This window comes from Hippoglossus stenolepis, chromosome 5 (assembly GCF_022539355.2).
Source record: "Hippoglossus stenolepis isolate QCI-W04-F060 chromosome 5, HSTE1.2, whole genome shotgun sequence".
NCBI classification, from domain to species: Eukaryota; Metazoa; Chordata; class Actinopteri; order Pleuronectiformes; family Pleuronectidae; genus Hippoglossus; species Hippoglossus stenolepis.
In genome coordinates, this window is record NC_061487.1 from 10,124,323 (window position 1) to 10,152,255 (window position 27,933).

General features: G+C 43.6%; 1 protein-coding gene across 1 annotated transcript in view; it reads left to right on the forward strand.

The window, feature by feature from the left end:
• Window positions 1-8,985: 8,985 nt before the first annotated feature.
• Window positions 8,986-27,933, forward strand: part of plxnb2b (plexin b2b) — a 130,926-nt gene continuing 111,978 nt past the window's right edge. The window contains exon 1 of the mRNA XM_035156778.2: window positions 8,986-9,496. The gene's annotated coding sequence lies outside the window, so the exon portion shown is untranslated. The remainder of the gene's footprint in view (window positions 9,497-27,933) is intronic.

Genomic DNA, 27,933 nt, shown 5'->3' on the forward strand with positions numbered 1-27,933 from the left:
AACAAAATAAAATACTAATATTGTATATGATATTATATTTTGTCAAGAGACACAACGACAGAGCTACAACGACATTTGTTGTAAATGTTGTCAGGTAATTTTACAACGCCCCATCCAACAGACATTAAAAGTAGATTGAACGACTCACCTGCTCCTCAACAAGTCTTTTGAAGAAGTTAAACCAATCAAAATAGTCCTCGTTGTTCAAAGTGTTGTGTCCAAATAACAGGGAAATGAATCCATAAAAAGCGTCCAGGGTGAGAAGTGGTCCACCTGGTCGGGACCTGTCCGGGCGACGCCTCAGCAGTGACGCTGATTGATCCGTATCGAGAAAGAAAATGGCCGCCGGCGCCGAAGTTGCGAAACGACTGTTTTCCCTTCGTTTACACGATGTTGCAACTAGCGCCCCTAGCGGTTGGGATAAAAAACAGGCCGGACTTCCAATCAGGTAAAGGCTGGTAAAGGCGGGTAACTACGGGCCCTCAACTCCAAGGTGCTATATTTACTATTAGCCTGTTTACTTCTGCATAATTCCACCATTAATTCCTCATTTGTTCCACTGAAGTAGCCTAAAATTACAGCCTGCCATTTGTTACTATATTTAGATTTATTACGTAAATGGTTTCACTTTATTGCTTTTGTTAATTTGACGTTTTAATGTTGCTTCCCAAAAACCAAGGGCAAGTCAAGTTACATGATTATTAGCCCACTACAATAAGGCTGCAGCCAACAACTATCTTCAAAATCAATATGTCTGACAAATATATCCATTTAGTGTTAATGGTTGAGTCGTTAAAATGTCATAAACAGTGAAAAATGCCCACCATTTCCTGACCCTGGTGTCTGACACTTACAAACCCGAAGATGCTGCTTTTATTATACTGTAATAAGTGAGAGACTAACAAATATTCACAAGAGAGTAGCTAGTTCCAGAGAATCATTGGCATTTTTGCTTAAATAATATCTAATTTGCTTAGTTTCCGGTGCCTGGTTTAAAATAATGACGCTGTCATGTACTGTATATGAGGGTCAAAAGAGGCCTGACAACAATAGTTTGCCTCAGGCCCTGGATGTCAATTTAGCCGGGATCAGGGTTTAAATCAGGTTATTATTGGGAGTAGGAAAGCTAGGAGGAGGTTCAGGTTAAAGTGAGGGGAAACGCATATTAATGGGGAACATACTTTAACATAAGAATTATAAATGATTGACGAGACCAACTCTTAGATTTCCTACTTTTACTTGAGCTACACACTGTGTGTAATGCATTGCCTTTCATTACACTGCCCTATACACATTCAGTATTTGTTAAAACCCATGACACTAAGCCAGAGACGATTATAGATTTTCAATGATGGAATAACAGGACTTTGAAGATTTAATATTCCTGAGAAAGTATGAGCTGCAATGTTGTTTGCAATGGTGACTCACGGTTTTTTCCATGATCACCTGTTATAAAGAATCATATTTCTATAGATTTAATGGAGGCCCTATAAGATTATGTGTTAAAGAGAGGGATGTAGTAACCCGGTTACAATAACTGCGAATAGACTATTAACTCATTAAAAAATAATGAGTCTGAGGAGAGAAGATGTAAAAACGAGGGGTGTCTGATACTGTATGTGTAATTTGACCTGGTCTTAAGCCCCTAGTAACGGTAGACGCGTTGCACTCTGTGTTTGTGGTGTGTGACACAAACTGTAATTTCACTGTGTGGATATTAGAAGCCCCTTCACTTGTTGTGAAGCTGCGCTGGGATAATGCAGGTGCTTTTGGGTGCTCAGCAGATAAGCGATGGCGTGCCAGGTGTTAAGGCTGCCTGGGCTGACACATTAGACAGGGATTTGCTCCTGCCAGAATGTCAAGCCAATGAGGCTCATAGAGGTAGGCTTGGATCACTGTCAGGGACAGGTAAGTACGCAGATAAGGGGATTACACCGTGTTTGCGCCGAGTAATCTCAAATGAATCCTGCCAGCCTCTGTTTCATCCTCACCTGAAAAGCCCAAATTTTCTCTCTTCTCAACCCAAGAAACACGCAACATGGACAGAGTTCAATTCACAAGATGATCCTTTTAACTTGGCTTAAAGAGCATTTGAGTACACGTTGGGTTATGGTCATTTAACAACTGTGACAGTAATAATCGCCTCTAATTCTCTGAGGCACCTGATTATTTTAGTATTTACCCTTTATCACCAGCTCTGCCCACTCAAGCGATGTGTGCGGATTTGTAGTGGGGTGTGGTTTAGTGGTGTCTCATTGCAAGGCTTATACCTGACCTGTTGGACAAAAAGAGGTTTCTGTGAGAGCAGTGGATGTCCCTTTGGGCTGTGGCTCTCCCCCCTGATAGGCAGAGGGATACAAATAGAGTGTAACAGATGGCATAGCTGTTTCTGCTGGGTAGCCCACATATTACCGTGCCATCCAAAAGGGTCTCAATGGGAAGTGTATAGTCTTCAACATGCTGAGAGCTATTTCCCCCCTGAGCCATCGATCACACGGCTCGGAAAAAAGACATCACTGTTGTGCTCAGGCCAATGTAAAACCATGTGGAGCAGCTCATATAGCAATGAAGACTGTTTTGGGTTGGGACATGTAAGCTTGTCTGCTAAGTCTGTAGACTGTGTATGTGCCAACTAGGCTGATCCAGCTTAGACCACACGGTGCAGCTTTTTCCCCATAATCACACTTTTACAGACCTTGTCAAGGACACGCAACCTCTTTGAGTTACTGATCAGTGACTCAATTGGGGATGGATGTGCTGCACATTTTGTACACACATGCGCGCATGCAAACAGGGTGTGTGTTGTATATTTGTTTTCCCACACGTAAGTGTAGCAGGATGTGCACAGGCCATTATGTAATCTGGGCAGCATCACATCAGCCTGGTTAAGGGCATTTATAGACGCTGAGAGTCCCTCTGGTCCCTCTCAGAGTGGGGCCACCTGGACAATACAGGATGAGCTGGGCAAACTGTGATTAGATTGTGTGATGAGCAGGGAGAGGAAAACAATGACATTTTTCTTGGGCAAAGTGACAGCTGAACCACTGCAAGAGGACATCTGATAAGAGAAGACAAATGTAACTCATGGTGCCTTTTAGTCTCCTTTTGAAACTTTAAAGTCAAAGACACAGTGATTTCTCTTAATTTGACGCTTTGGTGCCAAACATGCCATATTTGTGTATAAGATTAAGTATATCTATGCACATATCTGTCATACATTTCACACTCAACTAGCATCCCTGAATATCAACCCTCAGATTTAAATATTCTTTCTCTGACCTACACTTGCAGACAGACACACATGCTTGCAGACTGTTCACACCAACCCACACACTGCTGCCACCCTGCTATTCCCAGTTTGTGGTTATTCCCAGACTGAATCAGGGTGGCACCATAAGCCTGTCTGTCCATTTCATTCTAAACCTGATGTCTCCTTGTCACACACACCATGGACGATCTGAGCCCCGCATCCAGTAGCCATATAGCTCAGTTGTTCACACATCTCTCCCCTTACGTCATATTGACAGCTATAGGCACATGAACATGGGTCAGGGAGCCAGTCATCATGTTTATGGTTTACGTAACGTCCCTGTGTAATCTTTCCTCACACCTCCATCATTCACCCCCATGACAGTGTCCTGTGTCTGTGAACTGCACTATTAGGTATTTCTGCATGTTTAGATTTGCTGCAACAGAATCTGGCAACTTTCACCTAATGACAGAAGAAATAAAAAAGCAGATAAATGATTACAACACACTTGCAAAGCAAAAGCGCAAGAATGTGTAGAATAATTATCCTGAGAGCGTGGGACATTTAAATTTCCAAGCTTGACACCTGCATTAAAAATGAATGCAGTGTTGGTACAATTATGTATATTTGAATTATAGCCAAGATTAACTGGTGTTAAGTTATTTACCGAATGGCATATGATTAACACAACTTCATCTGTGAAGGTCATGTGAGAGGAATTAATGCATGAAGTTTGCATAAGCCTGCCGTATAGTGAAAAAATACCAAATACCTCCAAAAGGCCACTAACTGTTATACTTTATGTAACATCTATATATGCCATCTTTTGCAGTTATCGCAGTGGCGATGCTCATATATTTGTGCCCTCAACAAGCATTTGCTTATCTTACATACAATTCCTTATTGTAATGGAGGATATGCTCATAACTAATTAAAAACTGCGTCTGTGAAAAAATACACCATTTTCCTAATCACAGTGGGTCCTGTGACTATGAAGATATCGGCTCCATGTAACATTAATGTCTGGGGCAAGGACACACCATTAGTACACTATAATATAATACAATACAGTGTCACGGAAATCAGAGCAATTTTTAATATCTGTAATTTACAAAGTTGTTGATTCACCTATTTCTCGGTTATAGCACTGTTCTGTCAGATAATATTTTTTCAGGATATGTGTGGGTCTTTTTGCCTTTGTTGTCAGGACAGTGCAAGCGTGAAATGGGGAGAGAGAATAGGAGATGACACGCATCAAAGGGCCCTGTCGGAGCCGAACTTGAGCCACCCCCCCCCCACCCCGAGTATATTGTCTTTGAGGTACACACACTAAACACTGTAGTCGATATTCAAATGTATAATTTACAGTTGATCCTGTTGTCAACACCTCACTATAAGTCACCCAATTTAGCGTTTGTAAGCACTAAAGAAATATTAAATAGATGGTTTATAACGTACTGTAAACTAGTTGTAAGCAGATTGAAATTAAATCATGAATATATTTGACAACAAGCATAACTCCCCCTGTGGGATCCCATTAGTGGAGGGCAGTGCATAAACAGTTATTAAATTTATCAAAGTTAGCAAAAAACTGACCTTATAAATGCTTACAGGCACAATATAATGTGTTAGAAACCATGTGTTACATATACATACATATACTCTACTTTTAAATGCTGAATAGTGACACTTAAGAGTGAAGTGTTACCTTCCTCTTTGTTAATGAGGTTGAGTTGATGAAACAATATAATCTGCCACCTACAGAGGGCAGTGTAACCACATGACATTAGACTGAACTCTGAACCTTGAATCTGATGTGACCACTACATCAATTACAGACAACCGAAATGCTGTATCATAAGTTAGGTTGTATTATGTGTTGATAGTCAAACATCTTAGTGCCTGGACCAGCTGAGGGACACTACATGATGAATGGTACCGTTTGACACCGGCATGATAACAGATCATCACTATTCAAGCAACATAAAGACGAGCTGCGGGAAGGTATGGGGATGCATTGATCAAAGTGTCATCACACTCAGCCTATCTAGTGGAGGACAAAGTGAACTTCTATTCCACTTTAGTGTGTTTGGAGAGCTTGACTTGGCCTTTCCTGGCTACCGACATCCCCTGGGCCAGCATGTTCCTAGAATCGGCAGCCTCATTAATCTTTAGACAAACAGCTTTGGACACATTGAACTCAGACCCAAAACAACCTGGCTCTACCGGCACCACTTTCCTCTCCCCCAGCTCTATTTGTGATCGGGGAGTGTTTGTCTCTCTCACTCTATCTCTGAGTGTCTGTTTGCCTGACACTTGTCTGGCTTGGCCTACTTTCTCCTTGATCTCATCAGTCAATGTGAGGACCTGTGAAGGCCATCTCCTCATCTTACTCAGTGAATCCTTGCCAGCTCTGAGCCTGTGTCAGCAGTTAGGGATTGACTCACACCAACACCACCTCCAGTCGCCGCTCCGGGGGCCCACCGGGCAACGGCAGCACATCTTTCCAAACAGACAGCCTCATATGCATGCCCATAAATCACTAACAAAACTGACACTCCTGCCACACAACAAGACACTACACAGAGTCATAAACTCAGGCTGCCAAATTGCAGTGGTATCTGATATGAGGCTCTGAGGAAAAAAACATTAGCTTTCCATACCACCTCTCGCATGATAATGAAGCCAATCAAGCTTGAGTTGTACCTGCAAACATATGGAACATATTGGAAATCAAAGACACTCTCAGCCTCTCTGCATAAATCAGCATAGAAAAAAATTCTCAAAGAGAATCACCTCACAAATGGCTCGATTCAAAGGTTGTTACATTCACACACACAGCAGTGAATTATTGTTACACCATTTTAAACTTAACTAGATTTAAGAGCTGCAGAATTATACTTCTTGTGATTAATGATTCAGCAGCCAGAGTACAATTAGCGCACCAACAATTTGTGTTATTATGACTACTAATAGAGCTCTTGTAAGGACAATGTCAAATGGGGGCTCAGTGAAATATAAATGAATAAGGGGCAGTTGCTTATGAAAATATTTGAATGTCCCCAAATTCCCTTCCCCTTTTACACAAATCTGTGTTCATTAGCATAAAGTACAAACAGATTATTTATGTTTTATGTAGTTGTTTAATCGGCAGGAAAAATGCAATAACATTCAGTAGCTTAAAATATAACAAATGTGTTGCGTGCAGAGCTCATAATGACAGATAAGTTGCAGTTATTTTTTCTTGGTAGACTTTTACATGAATTAAAAACTTTAAAAAATGAAACCTTAATGTTAGAGGCACAGGCAAAGTCGAGTTAATTATAATAAGCATTGTACTGTGCATCATCATAACACACCAACAATAAAACAATGTTAAAAATGACAAAGTGGACGCAGTGATAATGCTATTGGTTTACATAATAATCAGCTTTAAAGTCTTAAGTCAGCAAAGACAAAATTAGCAGAGAACTCAACTGCCACCCCAGTGTCGCGTTTGTGAATGGAAACTATGGTGGTCTACTCAAAAGATCCAGAAATGACATAAATAAAAAATAAATAAAAACTCGACAGCAATGTGTCTTAGTCTGGATAACTGACACACTGCCCTGTCAGCAGTTTTCACTGTGCATCCTCTCAAAGGCATATGCTGTAAGCTGTCCACAGTGACGGCTGTTGATTATCCTCAGTAAACACAGGATTGTTTTCAGGATAGACATGCTCTGGGCTATTTTCAAATCCCATTATTTTTTCAAAATTTGTTGTGGGCACCTGCACTGAAATGGCTGTAGCTGCTTGGACTGTGATGTCATGTCCTCTACATTGTTTGTGGGAAGGTGTGGTTACAGACCTGAGGAGGAATTTACACTCTACAATTACACACAAGTGACACGTGAATAAAACTTGTTATGTGGGCACATTCTGATATATTTGTAGTGGTACTACACTGTTTTTATACTTACATGTCAAAATAAAATAGGGCATCTTTTTGGTGCCTGGCGTGTCATTGTGGTGGAAATTATTTTTGATTAATGGCCGCAGTATTTCTACGGCCCTGTGCCTCTGCAGGTCTTTCTCACAGAGGACTTTTTGACATGTCAAAGCTGGAAAAGCGCTGGTGTACATAATTAAAGTTATAATGGCTGGATTCCATTTAGTTCCTTTGGATTCTTGGTGCTTGTTTTATGGATGTTGGCTCGCTGCCATGCTGTCTTGATTTGGAAGGACTCGTGAATACAACAGAGCCATTGTTGGGCTTTTCATACTGTGAAAATTCAAAATGTCTGGGGTGAGATAAGCCTTATTGGGTTATTTGGGAGTTCAACAGCATGTAGGTGGGGCATTTCTAGCTTACTGTAACATAAATGTACAGTAAAATGTAATACAATGCAGTGTCACTGAAATCGATACTAGTCAGAATATCTGTTTTACAGACTTGTATTCGCCCATTTGTTAGTTCTAGTGCAGTTCTGTCAGATTATATTGTCTAAATTTAAAGATATATTGGAGCCTTTTTGCCTTTGTTGTGATGACAGTGCAAGTGTGAAATGAAGAGAGAGGGAGAATGGGGGAGGACACGCATCAAAAGGCTGAGTCGGAGGCATTGTTGGTGTTGTTTTTAACACTTGTGATTTACATACTGTGATGAGTCAAAATGTCTCGGGTGAGATAAGTCTTATTTGGTGATGAAGAAAAATGTTCTGCGTGGATGTCTGATGAAGATGGGTGGATTTCTAGTCAGTTGTTCACAATGATGAATAACTCAACCAGCCTCAGTTGTCCTTACTTGAATATCTTACAGTCTAAGCAAAAACCTTGAAGTACGATTGAAGCATGTTCTTATTACCAATCACTGTACGTCCTGACAAAATGTCCATTCCCCTCATGAGACTCTCAAGGTTCATCTTATCACAAGAGACAGGATGGCAACTCCGAACACAAAACAAAAATATCCACTCCAAAGCATTCCTGCAAAGGCCTTCAGTCCTCTCAGGTCAACTATCTGACATACCTGACATAATTCAGGTCAGGCATAATATAATTCAAACACAATTTTATAAGTATTAGAATATGTGTAAGTAACATATTCCCTGACATTGGGCTATTTTGGAGTTCAGCTCAACAGAATGTATGCAGGGTAGTATTCCTAAACTGTCGGCATGTATAATCTAAAGTGAATGTATGTTAGTTTCCTACATAGAATCATTAAATATTACTTTAGAATGAAGTGTCCTTTTTAAGTTTACCCTACTTAATCTAACCTCGGTCCAACAAGTTAGCAGAGTTGTTATTTCAGGATTTGTATCACATGGCATTGTGGTTTTTCTTTTTGCTGAAACCGAGTCAACTCCACTTCTTTGTTACGGTGTAACATGACAGACTTATGCAACAGTGTGTATCGTTTACAGTGGAGGGGCGGGAACGTGGTTGAAATCTAAGCGGCTGTGATTGTTCTTTATTTTTTCTTATTTTGCCCGGAGCGAAACAGGAACCGAGGCGAGTCTGGTGTTGGATCCGGTCCACACTTCGTGCGCAACGGCACGGGGCTGAGGGCTGAGGGCTGCGCGCCCCCCCGCCCGCGGACATATATCTGTGCGCCGACGAGGAGGAGACACATCCCTCCATCTTTCAACCCCCCCACATCACCCCTCCCTCCCTCCCTGCTACTATACTCGCCGCTTGTTGTCTCCACACAGCGGGGCTTTAACCGGGCAGAGAGAGCGTGGAGTGGGAGGGGAGTATATCCATGTAGCCGTCGGATCTCCTCCAGTGCGCGCCTCGCTCGATCCCTCCTCCTCCTCCTCCTCCTCCTGCCTGGGCACAGCCTCCTGCTTTTTCTTACATGACAGTCAGAGCCTGAATCGGATCCCACAGGTGTGTCCATGCAAACTGAGACACACACACACACACACCCACACTCACACACACCTGGAGATGACCATGTGACTCGGCACCTGGGCGTGGAGAAAGTCCCTGATACCGTGAACCAGAGTCTCTTTTGTTGAGGACTTGTCCGTATCGCGTTCCAACAAGGACTTGACAATTCGGTTCAAACCCAGAGTAGCGTGTGGTTCCTCCGGGATAGTGCCTTTTTTCCCGACTCCCTCACAGGGCGTGTTGAGGAGAGTAAAATGTGAACTTGCTCTCGGACTTGTATTTTTTTTTTTAATCACTTCTCCGGGGGACGTGTTTCTTCAGAGTCCGGACTCAACTAAACTCCTCTCTTCGCTCCCGGTTTCCTCCAAGGTGAGTTTCAGGGGAAAAGCTGGTGCATCCCCGATAAAGTGAGACCGGGACTATTTCCTCCCGCGTTTAACCGTGCCATCAATTTCAAACCCCGGTAAATACGAGCATCAAGTTTTGATAGCCTATTTTACGCCCCGCCGATACAGCACGGGAGCGGAAACCCTTCACAGGACCGCCGTTACTTACCCTCAAATAACACCGCTTATGTGTCACTGGTTTATTCATCTGTTTACCAGTCCGAAGTATTGCAGCTGTTTCCCCACACGTGTCCTGGAAGTGAACTACGAACCAAGATCATTAAATGCTCACGTGAAAAGATTCGATCCTTCTTGGATGTGTTGCACAATTCAATCGACAGCGGTGTCATTGATCAGAAATGATGAAATGCATGTCTGAAACTCCTCATAGTTGTAGTCATGTGCCTGAATGCTTGCGAACTTGCTGTAAACTCCACCGTCATGCTCTAACCCCAAACCAAGCGTTTCACCCGAGCGGCACTGCAGCCACAGCATCTGCCCCGCCGCTCCACAAGGAGCCGCCTGCCCCCCCCCCTCCTCAGAGCCAATTTCAGTGAGGAACGGGCACGTGAATTGTGTTCCTCACCTCTGGACAGTAGATTGTACATCAACAGCTGAGAAGACAGGAGTAGTAGCGGGTTTTGCTTCCTGTTTGTTTGTCTCTCTCCCCCCCCTTCTCTTCCCTCTCTCTGTCTTGTCTCTCTTGTGGAGAACAAGGAGACAGAAGCACTATTCATGCCCCTGTTGAATCTCCTGTGCAGTTCTGTCAGTGGGTATCTCTCAGTCCCTGGCCCTCAACAGGCCACTGTATTGCCTTGTTATCCCGCTGAATCGTCCTTTTATTTGCAGTCTGCTGCCATCTTCCGCCCCCCCCTCGTGCTCAGACCTACTGTACTAAGGATGCTCCATCTCCTAGGGATTACGCTCATTGAATAACATTATACAAACAGACCCGGAGTGGGAATGGATTAGTGCGGGCAGGGGGGCGAGTTGAGGCAGGAAAGGCAACCGCTGGAGGTATTGGTGGTGGCTGGAAGGGGGTTAAGAGCAGGGGGTCGGCTTCCAGTCTCCTGCCTGTGCAGGGATGGTTTCCCAGCAGATGCCATCTGCTCACATTGACACACACACACACACACAAGCAACTTGAAAACCTATCTGCTTCCTTGCCCTCTTTCCACCATCTCTTTCTCTTTTTCCTCTCTCCCGCTCTCTCTGCCCCACAATGCTTCATTCAGGGTTTATCTATTCCACTCTGAATAAATAGAGACACCTTATCTGCGTGCAGGAGAGCGGTGATAAATGTTTTCCCCTGTTCCCTGCAAGGGTGAAAAGACAAGCGTTCCACACTTCTTCATCATAGATGCTCTTTTCAGGGCAAGCGAATAGGAGACATTTCTTATTCAGGTCATGTGAGGGAGAATTCGGAAAAACAATCTCAAAAAAGCCCAATTCAAGCTCATACCCTACAATACAAAGAACATGGAAACATGACAAACAAAGTAGGCATTTCCACAATCCCACTTTTTTTCCTTCTTTTTTTAGTAATGGGCAACTGCAACTGCAAATGAAACTTTGTGGTGACAGTATTTTTGGAACCAGTAAAACCACCTCTGACCAACTGAGAAACGGAGGTAGCAAATTATTGGCCAGTGAGTTCTTGACTGTTAAGCTCCTACATGTTTTGGGAAAGCCAGAGTTCATCCCATCCTTTTCAGTCTTACACAGTTTCCTCAGATAGTTTAAACCGTGTCGTCTCCTGGAAGCATGCACCGCATTTCAGAGTATTGAGGTCAAATAAATTTGAACCCATCCCCAGTCTCTTTTGTTTCCTTTGCATTGGATTACTGACTTCTGTCATTTTCATTTTGAAAATAAAACCATAATCCCCATAAGCAACAAGCAATCCCCATGCCTCCTGTCTGTAGCGTCCAAACAGAAAATGGCTCTAAACTAACTGATACATTTATTGTGTGTTTGCTGTTGGTTAGTGCCTCAAATGACATGTTAGTCTCCTTTGTTCCTGTTCCTTTTTAAAAACAGGATCCCATAAAATGCCTTATCAAATTGTTCTGCCCGATATACATGCTGTCACTTTAATAAGCTGAGTAGCTGACACTCATTGGCTAAAATGTCCCTTCTTTGGAATGGAATTTGTAAAGTTATTGGTCAAAAATAGGTGTGGCGCACATGAGAAAGATCCATATGCATTACCTTGTTCCTCTTGCTTATCTAAAGTATACAAACGTGTCAGGGAAATGTGGGTTTATGCGTGAAGGGCGTGTCAGCTTGGCATTAGACAGCTGAAGAATCTGGGGAATAGAGATTTCCTCCAGATTGGAGATAGGCTTGTCTTTTCATGTCTGAGGATTATACTATGATGAAGGGACGTCATGCTGAGGTGGATTGCTGATCTTATCTCTGCTGTGTTTTTTTAGCTGCCACCTGTGCCCTTGGACTTTATGGCCTTGTCCTGAACTATCCCTTCAACAGCTTTCCTTTCTTGGCCACACCCTCTTGCTCCAATGTGATGTTGTGTGAACTTCACACACTAAACCCTGTCCACTCAACACCCCCTCTCTCTTTTGCGCTCGAGATAGGAGATAGCAATGCTGATGTATGACAGACCCACGAGGTGTTATCATGCTAATTCTGATGCTTACTCCCCCAGCAGCAGGATGTGAGATGGGCTCTGTGGCAGAAGATAGCAGCTTGGCACTGCTTCCCGCCTGCCACCAACCCACCACCTCATGCAGCTTTCAGTTCAGTGCAATCCAGGGTTTTATCTTGGTCTGTCTGCAGGCTTCCAAGCCAAGCACTTCAGCGCCGGACATTATGGTCAAGTTCAGCTCAGCAGGGTGTACTTTTACCTCTAAAACAACCTTGACACTTTCTCAACCCACAATGTCTTTCATCCCATGTCCATGACCGACACCACAGTGCTCTCAACCCATCGCGGCTTAGTTTCTTTTCCACGCTGCTGCCAACTCATGCGGCTGTTGCCTACACTGCTTCTCTTACACCCTCATCTCTACCTTTAACCACTTTTACTCTTCCCCACACTCTGTGCTTGTAGCATGAGTAAGAGGAACATGATGAATATTGTAAACATGCTCACTCTCCTGAAAGAGATAAATGATTCACATGGGGAGGCAGCAGCCTTAATTGCTCGGTTGATAGGTTATGGGCAGGGTTTCCTGCACAAGAACAGAGTCATCCGATTCCTCATATTAAAAATGGTAGAGAGGGAGACTGTTGATGTTATACAAGGTCTACAGAGGTAGGCTGTTGTGTTTGGGAAAAAAGTGGTATCCCAGATGAAAACATGATCTTCATCGCTGTACAAAAGGCATTTTGGGAACAACAGTGGTGTTGGCTGTCAGCAGCCTTGAGGTTGGATAGCTGAGGACGGAACACCAGTGATGGGTACACAATACAGACATCAGCCTCGGTCTGCCTCCTCTCACTCACTTCCCTGTGGCAGCTGAACTGACAGGCTGACACAGACACAGTATTGCAGAGGCTTTTGATAGTTCCTGCTCGCTGTCAACAAGCCCACATTCTCGGACCACTGGCAAAAGTTCACACCCAGCCAGGCATTTCAACCTAGCACCAAAGATGCAGGTGTCTGGAAATATATCAGCAGTGATGAGAGTGAGGGGTCACCTTGATTCCCAACCTGGGAAATCTAAGTCAGATGTTTCCCTCTTCAGGCTTGTATTGCCAAGAGAAAAGAGACCAGGAATCAAGTATATTTTATACTTTGGTAATTGAGTCTGGCACATAGCTTTCAAAATGCTATCCATTTAAACACTTAGGGAAGTTGGTCATGCCTGCTTTAATCAGTGCAATGTAACGGACGATGTTTAGTCCAGCTCCCTTGCTTAATGATGAAAAGATGCCTTGCAGATCTCTCGGACTTTAATATATTGAAGATGAGTCAATGTTTCATTTCTGTGCAAATTAAGGGTGCCTGTGCCGGACTTGGCAGCTTGCTGATATATCTTCCTCAGAGAGATTTGGGTTTGAAATGGACTTAGGCTTACTATAGTTGAGGGAAAAATGGAAACCTTGTGTCGAGCCACATATTACATCTGCCAATGTGGTTGTTTTTTTGTCTTGTTGGTTAGTTTATTTTAAGCAGGATTACGCAAAAACTGCTGAACCGATATGCACCAATCTAAGTGGAGGGAAAGGAAGAAGCCAATTAAATTTTGATACAGATCTCGTCACAGGGGTGGATTTGGGCATCTTTCATAGCTTTCCTGAAAGTAAGCATGTTTTACAATTTTCTAGTGTTTTGCTTGAAGTTTTGATAGCGATAGGAAATCATGTTCATGGTTTTTAAGTACCAAAAACCGTTCAGTGTAGTTTTGCAACTCCTCACGCAGGCTTCTCTCTGAAGCTTTAGCAACATCAGTTTGGTCACCTAGTCACAAGATGGCTCAGAGCCTCCAATTCTGGGTGTTGCAGAGCCAGGCCAACCATAGTGAATGGTTCCCTGCTTACTATTGTAGCTTGGTTAATCTCACCAGAAAAAGCAAATGGTGATGGTTTGTTCAGTACTCAGATGAGCCAATCAAATGTGAACAAAAATCCTTGGGGCTTTGTTCCAGTGCAAACACCTGAATCATCTGGCAGCATTAGGGTGATTTTTTTTTTTTTTTTGCGGCACCCAGTCCAATAGAGGAGTGGTGCAGCCCACTACCCCTGCCTCCAGCTGACTGTCAGCTCCTTGACCCTCCAGGGGAACCAGAACAGGGACAGTGTGCATTGAGACCAGTCAGGGGAGTGTCCGTTACTCCAGAATCTTGGACCATCAGAAACATTAGGGAGGTGGGTGACTGGGCAAATGGGTCAGCAATAGTGGCAAGTGGATTACAACAACAAGTTGCAGTTCACCTTTTCTTTTGCCCCCATGCAGTGTTCAGTCTTGAATGGGATTGATTAGAACTGCAGATGAGAGCTGCACTAACATTAAGACTAGTGCATTGATGGAACGTCTACTGGGGGTGGCGTGACGGCAGCATAAAATATGCTTTGCCTAGGCAGCAGCTACAGAGACAAAGCCATGAAGCAGCTTATCCTTTTTCTGGAGCTCCGACTCCAGGCAGTGAATATTGTCACTTAACAGTGAGTAAGCAAGTATACGGTCCATATACACAGCCATAATAAGAGCTGGTATTCAGTTCAAGTGTAAGTCATAAAACAACATTATTGATTAAACAGAAAACCTTAAACAACAGCATCCAACTGTCAGTAGATGAATCCTGTGGAGAAGAGAAGACTAATAAAAGTCCTTTACACAGACAGAATGAAAATGAAATAGATTTCAGGTTAAAACTTGTAGAAACCACAATCAGCACGGTTGGATGGTGGATCCATCTGGTGCATGCTGGATGGTATAGTTGAGGGTGGTAACTGTTTTGTTGTGACATCACAAAGTTACACGTACAGAGGTCCTGGCGGCACGTTTTAAGCTACTGCTTCTACTTATGGGGTTTATGCGTATCTCTTTGCATTGAGTATTTTGATACTTTTATTAATACGGCACCTAGACCCGCTTTATAACCGGATAAGGAAATCTCACACCCTGTCCACAACATTAGACTTCAACCTTTCGAGATGACAATTTTGCATCATATTTGGGAATATATGGATCTTGATGTAAAAAAAACATAGACATATTTATGCTGTTTTGATCTTCACATTTGTAAATTTGAGTGCAGATTTACAAACTACCTCTTCCCAGTTTCTACAGTTGTGGAGCATTTGTAGGATTGTTTGGCCTTTGAGGTATGGACTCTATTAAATACTATTCTAGTTCCACCTGTATGTATTTATTGTCACTTCACTTTTTGCTCTTGAGTGAGAGTTGCTCTATTTTGAGTGCCATTTAATCCTAGCCAGGGAACCAGAGGGTTTGAGTCATTTCACAGTTAATCCTCAAGCTGACCAATTTACTCCTGCCAAGATCATTTTTAATTATCACCTCTGCTTTACAGTTAATTTGATGCCCACTTGATTTATGTAAATTTTGTAGGTGCCATTGAGTATTGGTCCTCTTCTTCTTTTCTTTTTTTTGCATGCACACTGGGCGATTAATTATGAAGTACTGAATGTGAGCCTCAGCCAGGACTGGTGGGCGACAGATGCATGAAGGGTCAGTGCACTGGCAACAGCTGGAGATGAAGGTCACACCAACCTGAGAAAGCTAAGGGGGAGATAAAGAGGCGAACCAAGGAAGAGGGATCGTCTTTGCAAGTGTAACTCTATGGAAGAGATGAATGATCCTTGTGGATCTAGGAAGTAACTTGCTGCAAATTGCAAGTCTGAACAACATTAATACCAATAGATGCTTCTTAAAAAATACAAATATACACATTCTCCCTTTTGTTCACATGAACGAAAATAGAAAAAAAAAATGAAAATGTTACTGCTATAATTTCCATATTGCTAGAGACACCTGTTTATGTATTTATACATACAGGGAAATATTTCTGGATTGCCTACCACGTATGTGCTTGTGTTATAGTGCGGCATTTTAAAAATTGAACTAGTATTCTTAGATTATAATAAAAATTTGGTATAATATAAGGTATGTTGCATTTAAACCTTGTAAATTAGACTTTGTACGTTTTTTGGAGATAATATTAAGATTTGATTTACTTTGAAGTGTCTTGAAAATCATCATAATTATGTTTTAATAACATTTTAAATCAGCGTTTTAAATTTGGTTGACAGAATGTGGTCTAAAATAGCAATAGCAGTATTAGATCTTGAAGAAACACATGTTGTCCTTATTATCGGTGGCATCTGCTGAATTCTACTGGCAGCTGGAAGCGGACATGGGGGTGGCAGCTCTGCTAGAGGTTGCAGTGTCTGTCTCTTGGTTGTCTGTTTCAATCAAAATTCAAAGTCAAGGCAAATTCTCATGGTGGAACGATGTGCTTGTCCGTAAAAAATCTCAGTTGTTGTTGGTCATGATGTGTTTCAAATTAAATCTAATGTTAAGTGAGTGAAATGAAATTGTGAAGCAGAGTTCACATGCGACCGACCTTCAGGAGCATGTTACACTAACACGGTGTATTCACCTCTTCCACTGTGCCCACATCAAGCTGTGATAAGGCCGTATATAGGCTGGGTTGTGTTCCTGTATTATAGTTCCCCAAGAAATCATATTATGAAAATTTAATAATTTCTCTGTCAGTATCATGTTCTTGTGTCTGGTAAATGAGATGGGTATCGTGGCCTTTCGGTGGCCTATGATCCAAGAGGGACCTATTAAAATCTGCTCATACAGGAATTGTTAAAGTTACTGAGAATCTAGTTAAATGCCACACACTGTTGCTTCTCATCTCTACACTGACTGACTGTTTAACTGTGGCAGTATTCTGGGAAGCAGTAATAACACTGCCAGAGATATGGCCTTAACCTTAGCGGCTGACATTTTGACCGCTGGTCTCTAAAATTTAAGGTTGCTAAAGCACAAGGTGGGATTTTCTAAGGTAACAGTAATGTTTTTGAAGATAAGTTAAAGTTCTTTATTGATACGCAAGGGAGAAGTGGCCGCCCAGTGCGACTGCTGAGACGACTCAGTGGAGATAAAAGTGCAGTAGAGAAATGGCACAAAAACCAATAAAACCTACGATAAAGACAGCAAGTGTAGATGGCAAAAATGCAATAACACAGTGAAAATAATTTAGTCTGGTGTTGAGATTTGTCATGGTTTGTTGTGTTCTTTTTTTGGAAAGCAGACTCATGAAGGTTTTTGTATGACTCAGGACTTTACCTTTGCATCGACCTTGTTGAGTTGGGGCATTGTGGTGGGCTTGAGGCAGACCTGTAGGAGTCTACCAACAATGACTTTGTTTTGATCTACAGGAATGTGTGCTATGTCTTATCAGCCCACCATGACCTTAGTACCAGAGCTGAGTGGAATTGCCCACTGCTCCTGTGTTTATAACTTCCTGTTTATGTTAACTCTTCTGAACATACCCTCTAGTTCCCTTTATCAGCAAAACAGAGTCTGTCTTTATCCGTACTCTTGTGCTCCTTAACTTTTTTTGTTGAATCGTTTTTTCCGCTCTCTTCTTTGTCTTTTCTTACTCGGCATGTCTGTAGTCTATGTGGATATTAATCCTGGTGCTTCAAACCTGCCTCGGGCTCAGAACTGTCTTCTGAAATGCAGATCTGTGGAGGTGTCATCATAGCTCTATGTCTTAGGTGCCTGCGCTTGCCCCCCAGCCTCACTCTCCTATTCACGCTGCAGTGATGACATGCATTATTCCTCACTGACTCATCTGGGCGGCCTTAAAGCTGCCAAGATTTAGTTTCCTCTCTAAACTTTTTTTGCGTAAAGAAGATATTTGTAAGATATTTTTATGCTGGTGTCTGCAAATCATATAGATGTTCTATCTACATTTTTCTACACCCTCCCTTCTCATTCCTGATCTGTGTACGGCTGTGTACAGCCATGTGATGGTCATGTAGATAATGTACTCTCTTTGCACAATTTATTTCTGTCCTGTGACACTCTGTTTCCCAGTATTCCTCTTTTTCACAGATCTGTGTTTACAGTTACTCCACACTGGGGTTTCCAGCCTCTAACTAAAGCAAATGACAGGCCTGGGAGAATATGACATCAGAGTTGCAGCCACATGCCCTGTAAGAATGCCTAAATATTTACAAGCCCCCATAACACATGCTATAGCCTCCCATTTGTTCAGGTTGTATGTTTTTTAACTCAGCCCTGTGGTTGCCTCTTTCTACTGTAGCTACGTCTATTCTACATCTGAGCAGATCCCACGTCATTGATTCCTCGGTGGAGCAGGGCTCTTTAATTACAGTCATTAGGTGGAGTAGATCTGCTGCTGGGGTTAGAGAACCTTATTAGCAAGACCATGTCTCTTTGCTTACAACATAGCGAACAAGCTAATGCTGCTTGCCAGTGTGCGTTCTCTGACAACAAGCTGCAGTTACAATGTTTACCAAAAAAAACCCCACTGCCAAATTGGATCCCCAAATCACACAAGCCTCACCAGGAGACATTCTTCCCTCTACGTTCATCCCATTTCAATTGGATGTGGAGAAGTGTGCAGCATTCCAATAACAGATTGAAGCAAAGTGGGGTGTAAGAGGCCGTGTCAGTGTGGCGTCACTTGTTTCCTGGTGGACTGGTGCTGACTGGCAGCATGACCAAGCCGGAGAAGCCATCTATCCACCACTCCAGAACTCCATTAAGATTTCTCTGCAACCTTCCCTGTTGAGATCGACAATTCACCTCCAGTGACATGTCTCTTTTTCTCCTCCTCCTCCTCCTACTCTCTTTGATGGTGTCTTTATTTTGAACCAGATTCTGTTCTCTTTCACTTCCATTCCCTGTGTTTGTCTGTTGTCAAGATGTCATCATGCAGTCCTCCGTGTCGCTTGTTTAATTAGTCATATGGAGTTGGTCTTTGGGTAATGGAAAACATTAACTCACATCTTGGTCCCACTAGGTTCTTAAGTGTCTCTACACCTTCTGACTTGAAATCAAAACATGATCCCCCTTGAGCAGCCTGCTAAAACCTGGCATCTGTTCTGCACATTGAATAATAAAACAACCTGTAATCAACCCCTCAAAAACAGCAAGATTATTAAATATGTTGTAATTCCAAGTAGACAGATAAAAAAAGAATTTAGTCCGGGGAAGCTGATTAGACTGGATTTAAGTGATTTGTTGTTTCATTAATGTTCTCAGAGTTGTGATCCTCAGGATCTATGTTACGCCTTCCAACAAGCCCTGGTCATTGTGTCCATCACATGACAATGTTTGTTTTGTGAACTGTTCTTCCTGTTTTTATCTTTTGGTGAACAGCTCAGTCACGGAGTTGCGTGACCTGTAGACTGAGTTTTGTGAGGAACCAGTTTAAGCCTTATGTGGTCAAAATGGATGAAGTGACGAAAGGTTTCGTGGTTAAAATGGGCTTTCAGGTGCCACAGCCTCGTGACAGAATACAGTCATACCTTTGTCTAACGGCACGCACCTCATGTTGGCAGGTGTTGATGTTAGCAAGGGTAACCTAAGCTAAGCGAGGCCCTGTATTTCAGTGCATTATTAGCTGCAGCAGACCACCCGTGGAGCTCAGACAAATAAAAATCCCATTTCCTCTCTTTCCGTCTGTGGTATTAAGAGCTGGGGATTGTGCTGTTGTCTGATTGCCAGTGAAAAAGCCACTCAATGTGCGAGTAGTTAAAGCCCTCTCAGCGCAGTGAGGGTGAGGCCTTCCCTCTGTATGCATCACCCCAGCCAGCGTGATCGATTCACTGCTTCGCCCACCGAAAATAATTCAAACCTCGACCAGGGCAACCTGCTTCCTCACAGACACAGACACATACACAAACGGATACAGTACACACAAATGTATAAATGTACAGTGAGTCCACACACACACAGTCTGTCTCTCACCCTAAGGGAGCTGGACAACCCAGGCATGCATCCATGAATTCCTCATAACACAATCTGTTGGCTGATCAATAATTCAATTCTATCTGTGTGCAAGCATGTCTGGATGTAATCTCACCTGCACCTCCCTCGGTCTTCTCTTAACAAGGTGGGTGTTGAGTCCTTGAGCTGGGCTCAGCTTACGTCTGTGTGTGTCGCTGTGTGTCCTGATTAGTTGGCTTCAGTTAGTTCTCAGGCAGTACTTGTTCTGGTCCATGGTTGTGTATTCACTTTATCTGTGCATGTGTGTGCACACATGAAAGCCCTTGCCCGTCGTGGATTACAGTGTTCATTATTTGAGCTGTGTACATCTCCCCTGTCTTTGTGTCCACAGCGGTGTGTGGATGTGAATGTGTCCATCTACAGCAAAGTTGTGTGTGTGTGTGTGTGTGTGTGTGTGTGTGTGTGTGTGTGTGTGAGAGCTTATGCATGATCTGTCTCCCTGCAGGCAGCGAGATGAATCAAAGGCATGGATCTCATTAAAAGGTATAGAGCCTGTGGAGAGGTCAGTGGCTAAGTTCTCTGATTAGTGGGCTCCAGCGGGCTGCTTGGGTGCTGTGCTTGGCGGCTGTGGAGAGGTGGGGGGTCCCCTCATCGACATGCCTCTCATCCCTCTCTAGCCCACGCCTGGAGGGTGCCAACACTCTTTCTCACCTCAAGCTTCAGCTCCATCTGAAGGAGTCGAGGACAACACACCGGGGCACAGTTTTAACCCCAGTCATCGTTGTCTAGCCCCCTCTATCTACTACGACTATCTATCACGGCGTAACGGGCTGCCTACATCCAGTTTTGTTTTTATTCCTATTTGAGGGTTTTATCAAAGGCCGCATTCAGTTTCCATACCAGTGACAGCTTCTCTCTCTGGATATCAAGCTGCAACAATAGCCCGACAACCAGCTTTCTGGGTTGTTAGTATCTCGTTCCAGGGCCCGGACTCCTATCAAAGCCAGCGACCGTGAACCTGCGATGACTTTCAGCCAAGGGCAAAGTGTGTGTGTGACTGTGAGTTAGAGAGACAGGACACTTCTGAAGCCTGGCTTTGGACAGTTTCTCCTTTTTTGTCTGAATGGTCTTTTTCTTTACCCTCGCCGTCTCATCCCCTGTGTGCCGCTGAGTTTAATGCCCTTTCAGATAAAACATAGCCTGTAAACTTCCTCTTTGTTTCTCCCTCTCCTTCTCTTGCTGATAACCATGGTATCTTAAAGTTGGCCCTGGCAGCATTCCCCGTCTATTCACCCCCATCTCCTCCCTTTCCTCTCTCCTACTGTGGTAGTGTATTGTATCTAATCAGTAGATGGGGGGGGAAATGATGTTTCAGTTATTATTATTTTTTTTCTATTTTCCCTTTCTCTTCTGGGCCCATCGGAGGAGAAGGGTGGCAGGAGCGATTGCGGTTGGAGAGGACTGGCGCGTATCTGCTGACTGTCACTTCCATTAAGTGTACTGTCTTCAGACGCCTTCCCTATATACCCAGACCTGGCTCTCAAGAAGGTCCCCTTTTGTGCAATGTCCACCCTTTTTAATGCACAGGCCCTTCATCCCACAGATGTTTTAGTAGTTACAGGGCAGTTTTTCCCCCTTAAATGTTTCAGACAGGAGGACTTGGTTCAATTTTGAGGTGCATTGTATATTTACACTACCAGTTGAACACTTCCATTAATCAATTTTTATTGAAAATTATGCTGTTCAAATCCATTGAATAGCCTTAAATAGTAGATTGCCCAAGGTGGGAAAAAACGTTTAGGTCACCAAAACCTGAAAAGTCATGTCAAGTATTTTTCAGAGATTAAGAGATAGGGGAATTTCCATCTTTCCTGCAGTGCCAGAAGTTGGTGCAAACAACTCCCACAGGAGCTCCAAAGTTTGGTGATGACTCAAAAAACCTCTGTCTGTACAAAAGCAGCGTTGGAACAAACGGTTGCTTCAGTCTCTGATGGATTATTACTGCATTAGTGTACTGCAGGAAATGGTACTGTAGATTGCTCATCGGAATGGTTAGTACAGAGGTTGTGTTAGACTTCCTCTCTTGCGTCACCATTTTGACAAACAAGAATGTAAACATTTCTAATCATTAACCGTCATTTTGATTTTCATTTGATGGGATATGTATTGCTTGTAGTGAGGACCCATTTAAACACTAAGTAGAAATTAGTCGATACACAATTAATATATGAACAAACCACACACTTCTAATTGAACTCAATGATTTGCTCTAGCCTATCTGAGATCAAACCTTCCTCCTCGTCTGCTTGATGTAAACCGGACTCTAACTTCAACCAAATGAAGGCAGATTTTTCCAAAGGCGAATGCCATTTTTGTTCCTTATGCTGGGACAGATGACATGTGTCCATTTTAATCTTATTCTGAAGGCAGGGCCCATGTTCTCGTATTGCGTGTGAATTACTTACCTATTGCCCTTTGTTCTCTAATCTGTCAAAATGATGGAACGGCCTTCAGATTCTTCTGTTATTGGTAAAAAGAAAAAAATCACAAACGGTGGAAAATATTCAGTTAAGGCAACCAAAAGAAAAAGGAAAGTTACTACTGAGAACAGATGGGTTTGTGGGAATGCTGGCTACACCACTGAGACAAACTTTCCAAACAATGTTTAATTTGCATCGAAGAGAGAGAGAAAGAAGTGAATTTGGCTTCTGAGTTTTTGGCATCTATGTCCTCTGTCCTGTAAGAGCAGAGAGGGATGAAATCACTGTAGTCCACACACTACCGTGTAGCTCCCACTGCCTCTCACCTCTTCCAGTCTCTATCCCTCTCAGGTTTGGTCAATTAATAAAGCTTGACATTTATTGGAGAAAACAATTAAAGGCGCTTGGTTTAAGGATTTTCTCGTATACAAATCACTCTGCCAGTGTTTGTTTACACATCACTGGGCGTCCTGATTCCCGGACAACAGTGCGCTGCCAAAACAGAGGCCTCAAAGGAATTCAGTGTAATGCTCTGCAAGAGCCTTTTCCAAAGGGCAGTGCAGCGCCACTTGTTGTCATAGTCTATTTAGCAGAATAATCAGCGCTTTAATTAACAAAAGTTAGTTCAGAATATCAATTATACTTTTCCTTTATCTGCAGTCATGTCACACCAAGAAACAATTATGAGTGATTATGAGTTTGTACTGTCTCTCACTGGTGATGATTAGTTCAGTTTTGCTTATAAATCATACTTTTTCCATAAATAACTTCTCTCCCTGCCCTCTGCTCTCATTTGAAATTTCTTCTTAATACTAATGAATGGCTGTAAGCTACGCTTTGTTTTAGATCATAAGTTTGGAAGTCAGTCGTTGAGTGTGTTCTGTTGAAGCAGCGCAGTGTGTTTTTTGTTTAGGCAGCCTCAGGGGCCCACTAACATTTTCCTTCAGTCTCATCCCAGTCCAGACACGCTCCTCGCTCTGGTATGACAAACATCTCCACAGCGCTCGCTCAAACTAAAGTCGACTCTTGATGGCACACAGTCATCTCCATGTACTTAATTCTTTCACACTTGCATACACATCCACAGTCTCTTGTCCCCTGCTCTCTGTTTATCTTTGTCTCATTGTCAAAACACCCTCACACAAACACTCTCTGGAGTCTCCCGTGAGTCTCCGAACACCGGGCTCTGGGGTTTCTCTTTTTTCCGATGCGGGCTGGGGTAATGACATGGTTGTCGCCCTCACTGCGGTCGCTGTGAAACATCGGATCCGCTTCACAACCGCACATTTCTGTCTGTTTGTGTAGGGTGATGAAGTGTGCGTTGTTATCTGGAGTTGTGCCATCAGCCCACAGTCACAGCGTCATAGCCCTCGATGGAAATGAAACAATGTTTTGTTTCAACTCACCTCTTCATTTTTCCATCCCTACTTTTTCCTTATTTTATTGAAACAGTCCTCGCATTTTCACTTCTTCCCAAATGTTAGGAATAATGTGTCAGGCTTGATTCTGACTGAGACATGACCAGATTTTGGTTCTCTTCCAGCTGCTGCAGAGTCGTTTGCATTTTGCCAGGTGGCCCGTCCAGAGTGGGTAAAGGGTGCAGTGGAACCAATTAGAGCAATGGGTTTTGTGCGCAGTAAGCGTAACATGGTGGTAGTGGGTGTGATGGGTTTTTAATGGGACTGAGCCACAGTCACAGATGTAAAGACTTGTTGTTTTTGGTGATTGCAATGGTCAGTATGTGATAGGTTGGCCCGCAGAGCAAAAACCACTTGAATCCGTGACTGATTGTTTAGATCAAGTACCACTCACAGGCTCGGCTTCATGTTTTCCCACTAGTATTTTATATTGCTTTTGTGTTGCGTAGATTTATAATTGAAATGAGAGTAAAATGTAGCTTCTTTTTTTTTGCAAATTAAACTAACTAAAGGCCTAATATTAAAGGCCTGTGCTGTTGGGGTTAAGTGCATGTGCTTCCATCTGTTACTCACATTGCTCATCAGCATTGTTTTGTAGTTTTATCCAAGCACTAAGTAGAAAAAGGGAATTAAATAACCCTGAGTTTTCATTTCCCACACTCATAATTGATGTGCTGGTTGTTTGCTTATTCACAGTGGGGATTGAAAGCAAAGACTTATCCCTTAGAAAGTATTCTTAGGATGTTATCTCTTAAGTAATGAAAGTGTCCCTTCTTCCCCGCCTTTGGAGCCAGTGTGTGATCCTACGTCTGGCTAGGGGCTGTACGCTAAATGATATGGCTGGGGCCATTAGCTAGATCTTTGTCTGTTCATACTTCTGGCTCTTCGTGATAGCTAAAGTGTTCTCTGCTTATTAACCATACTGTCATATGCTCTTTTGTAAGGATGCACATTAATCTAAATGCACGCCAGCACATTAAAATTCTTCAGAGCAGTGCACATTGAACCACAAGAGGCTTGATCAGCTAAGAAATGAATGAGAGAATGCCAGTTCACTCGTTTTTGCTTAGCTCAGTGTAGGCTATCGAAGAAGTGATTTGTATTTGTGCCCTCACTCCTGTTTGCAGTAGCCAATCTGGACAGGGGGTTGTTATCAGAAGGCCTGAATGAAACAGCTGCCGAGCACTCTTCACCACGGCTCCGTTCAAGTCCCTTCTACGCCTTAGAAAATGTTGTGTTCTGCCCGTTGTGTCCGACACGCTTCTCGCTAATGAAGCCTGGCTCTGATCCAACCTTATCCCAAACCCAGAACCTGGCTTTGGCTGCTGCATCAGGCCCCTCTCACAGCTCTGAGACTTACCTGGATCATGCCATCCAGCGCTTGCCTTGGAAACAGTTTTCCACAGTGGCTGAGGCATTTGCAGGATAAGCCCTACCCCATGGACTACTCTGAGAGGGGGTGGCTAGCACCTGCCACTGCTAACACGCTAATATTTTGCGACGAGAGGGTTTCAGCAAAGCCCTGCAGGTGAGGCACACCGTGGCTTTTCACAAACTAGCCCAGTCACATCGAGATGGCTTTTGCTACTATTTTGGCTCTGCCCTCTCCCTGTCCTTGACTCAGGGAGCTGCTATTGAAATCAAGTGCACGTACAGGCTTGTCAGCTCCATGTAGCCACTAGCTGCTAGCCTTAGTACATCACCCTTATCTGTGATGTCACTTGCTTCCTCCCGTGTCCATGCTTGTCTGAGCCATGTTGGGAGAGCCCCCTAGACCTGTCTGTTTGGCTGTAATGCAGCTTAAGCCTTTTGTTGAGAGGGGCATTAGCCTATATTTGTGGGCATGCACGCTTTGTCATCCGGACCTGGGAATGGCTGCTCCAGATGGGTGATTAGTCACCACTGTGTGTATGTGTCTTTGAGAGACAGTGAGAGCGGGGCTGGTCTGTGACCGTAGATCGCTGTGATTACAAGGGGATGAGGCCGACAGCCTAAATGAAGATAAAACACGGGTGCTTGCATTGGCTCATGTCATGTGCCTCTGTACGTGTGTGTGAGTACAGATTCTCTGCATGTTTATCATCTAATAGCAGAACCCCCCAACCCACACACGCGCACAAACACACGCACATACAGAAGCCCACCACCCCAACCCTCCTCAGTAGTCACAGACAGCTCTCATGCTTTTTGGCTGTTGTAATAATAGCCATTGAAAGAAAAGCCCAGCTGTTGGCTCACAAAATATCAGAATGAACCATGGAGGGGAGGAAGAGGAGGAAGAAGACAAGGATGAAAGTGTCACCAGCCCTCCATTGTACAGCTGCAGTCTCGTGCAGTTTCACAGAGCAGACCAAACAAAAGCAAGAACATGCACGTGCACCATGAAAGATTAATTGGTTGCCGTTAGCTCTAACTCTCATCATCACCTGCAGCATAGAAGGTAGGGAATACAGAAACGAAACATGTTGCCTGGTACTGGCGAGGATAATAAGGCACCAGGGGGAAAGGCGTTTTTCTCCCTCGTCTGGCCGCTGGCTGACAAAAAGTTTCCGGAGTCGAACACACCAAAGTTAGAAATTGATTCTGAGATGCTGTTGTTTTGTGTTCACCTGGTGTAGTTAGCATGGCGACAGCTCATCAGCCGGCGCTGATTGCACCGTGGACATGGTTAACACCCCATTTAGAGGCTGTGTGGGTGTGTGAGGAAGAATTAGTGTAAGCGTGCATGCAAGTGAACAAGTGTGTGTGTGTGTGTGTGTGTGGCACACTACTGTCCAGACACATCTGCCTGGCTTTAATTCGTTTTGCCTGGCACAGGGACCAACTAGTCTCTCTGGTGTTTAATAACAGCCGAGACAGCGGGCATTTATCAAGGTCTGAATACATCTGAAGGATTGGGCATTAATTTGGCCAAAATCACTTTAAAGTGATTATGCTCTTTCTATTTTCTGTTTTCATTTGCTCTCCCGTTTGTCTCCTTTCACTTCCTGTTTCGTCAGTCATTGTATCAATGTGTCATGTGTCTGACCCAAATTTCCAGGCCCTTGAGTGCTTCCAGGGCTCTTCCTGTGCCGCGCGCTGCTCTGTTTGATCAGAGCCATCTTAGTGAGAAGTGTCCCAGTCAGAGAGTGTTTTGTTGTCTCCTCAATCAGAATCCTTGGGAGCAAACAGACCCACTCTAAATGCCTCCCCTCTCAGAGTGTCTGTGCCTTTCACTTTCCCCTCTCCTGACTGCAATCACGGCAGGAGACTTTCGCTGACGAACCAACATGAGCTGACACACAACCTCTCCTCCCTTAACCTATCTTCTCCCTCTTTTTCCCCTCCATCCCTTCACATCTGTGAATGTTACCTGACAAGTCACATTTGTCAACCCCCTCCCCAATCCTTCTTTTTCAGTCCACTTGCCAGAGCCACCTGATCCCTCCCCCCTGTTGTTCAGCCAGTGCCAACAGAGTGTGTGTGTGTGTGTGTGTGTGTGTGTGTGTGTGTGTGTGTGTGTGTGTGTGTGTGTGTGTGTGTGTGTGTGTGTGTGTGTGTGTGTGTGTGTGTGTGTGTGTGTGTGTGTGTGTGTGTGTGTGTGTGTGAGAGAGAGGGTGTGTGAGAGGGTGTGTGAGAGTGTGTGTGAGGGCAGGAGTCTGAGGAGACAGAAACTAAACTGAGGAGAGCCGAGGTGCACACAGGTGCAGCTCCTCAAGCCGCCCAAGGGATGGCTGTCATATTCTCTTTTTAATTTTGGGCCCATTTCTTCATGTCATTCCCACTGCAGCCTTTGTATATCTCACTCTTGTCTTACCCAGGACTCGCTAAGCACCCTGTCAGGACAGGGTGGCCCCAAGAGGTGCAGTACCCACAGGGAGTGTCCCTCCGGCTGTTGCTCCAGCTGTTGCTCTTCACCAGTCTTCATCGCTTTTGTATTGTATGAATATTGTTTTTGTTATTATCTCTGACTTAGTACAAGGGCAATTTCCCCTTAAGGGATAATAAAGATTTCGTCTACTACTGTAATATATTGCAAGCCAGAAGGGCTGAAAAATATGGTGAAGAATTCAAAAGCAGCAGGAGCAGCAGCTAACATTGGCCCCAAGCTCCTCTT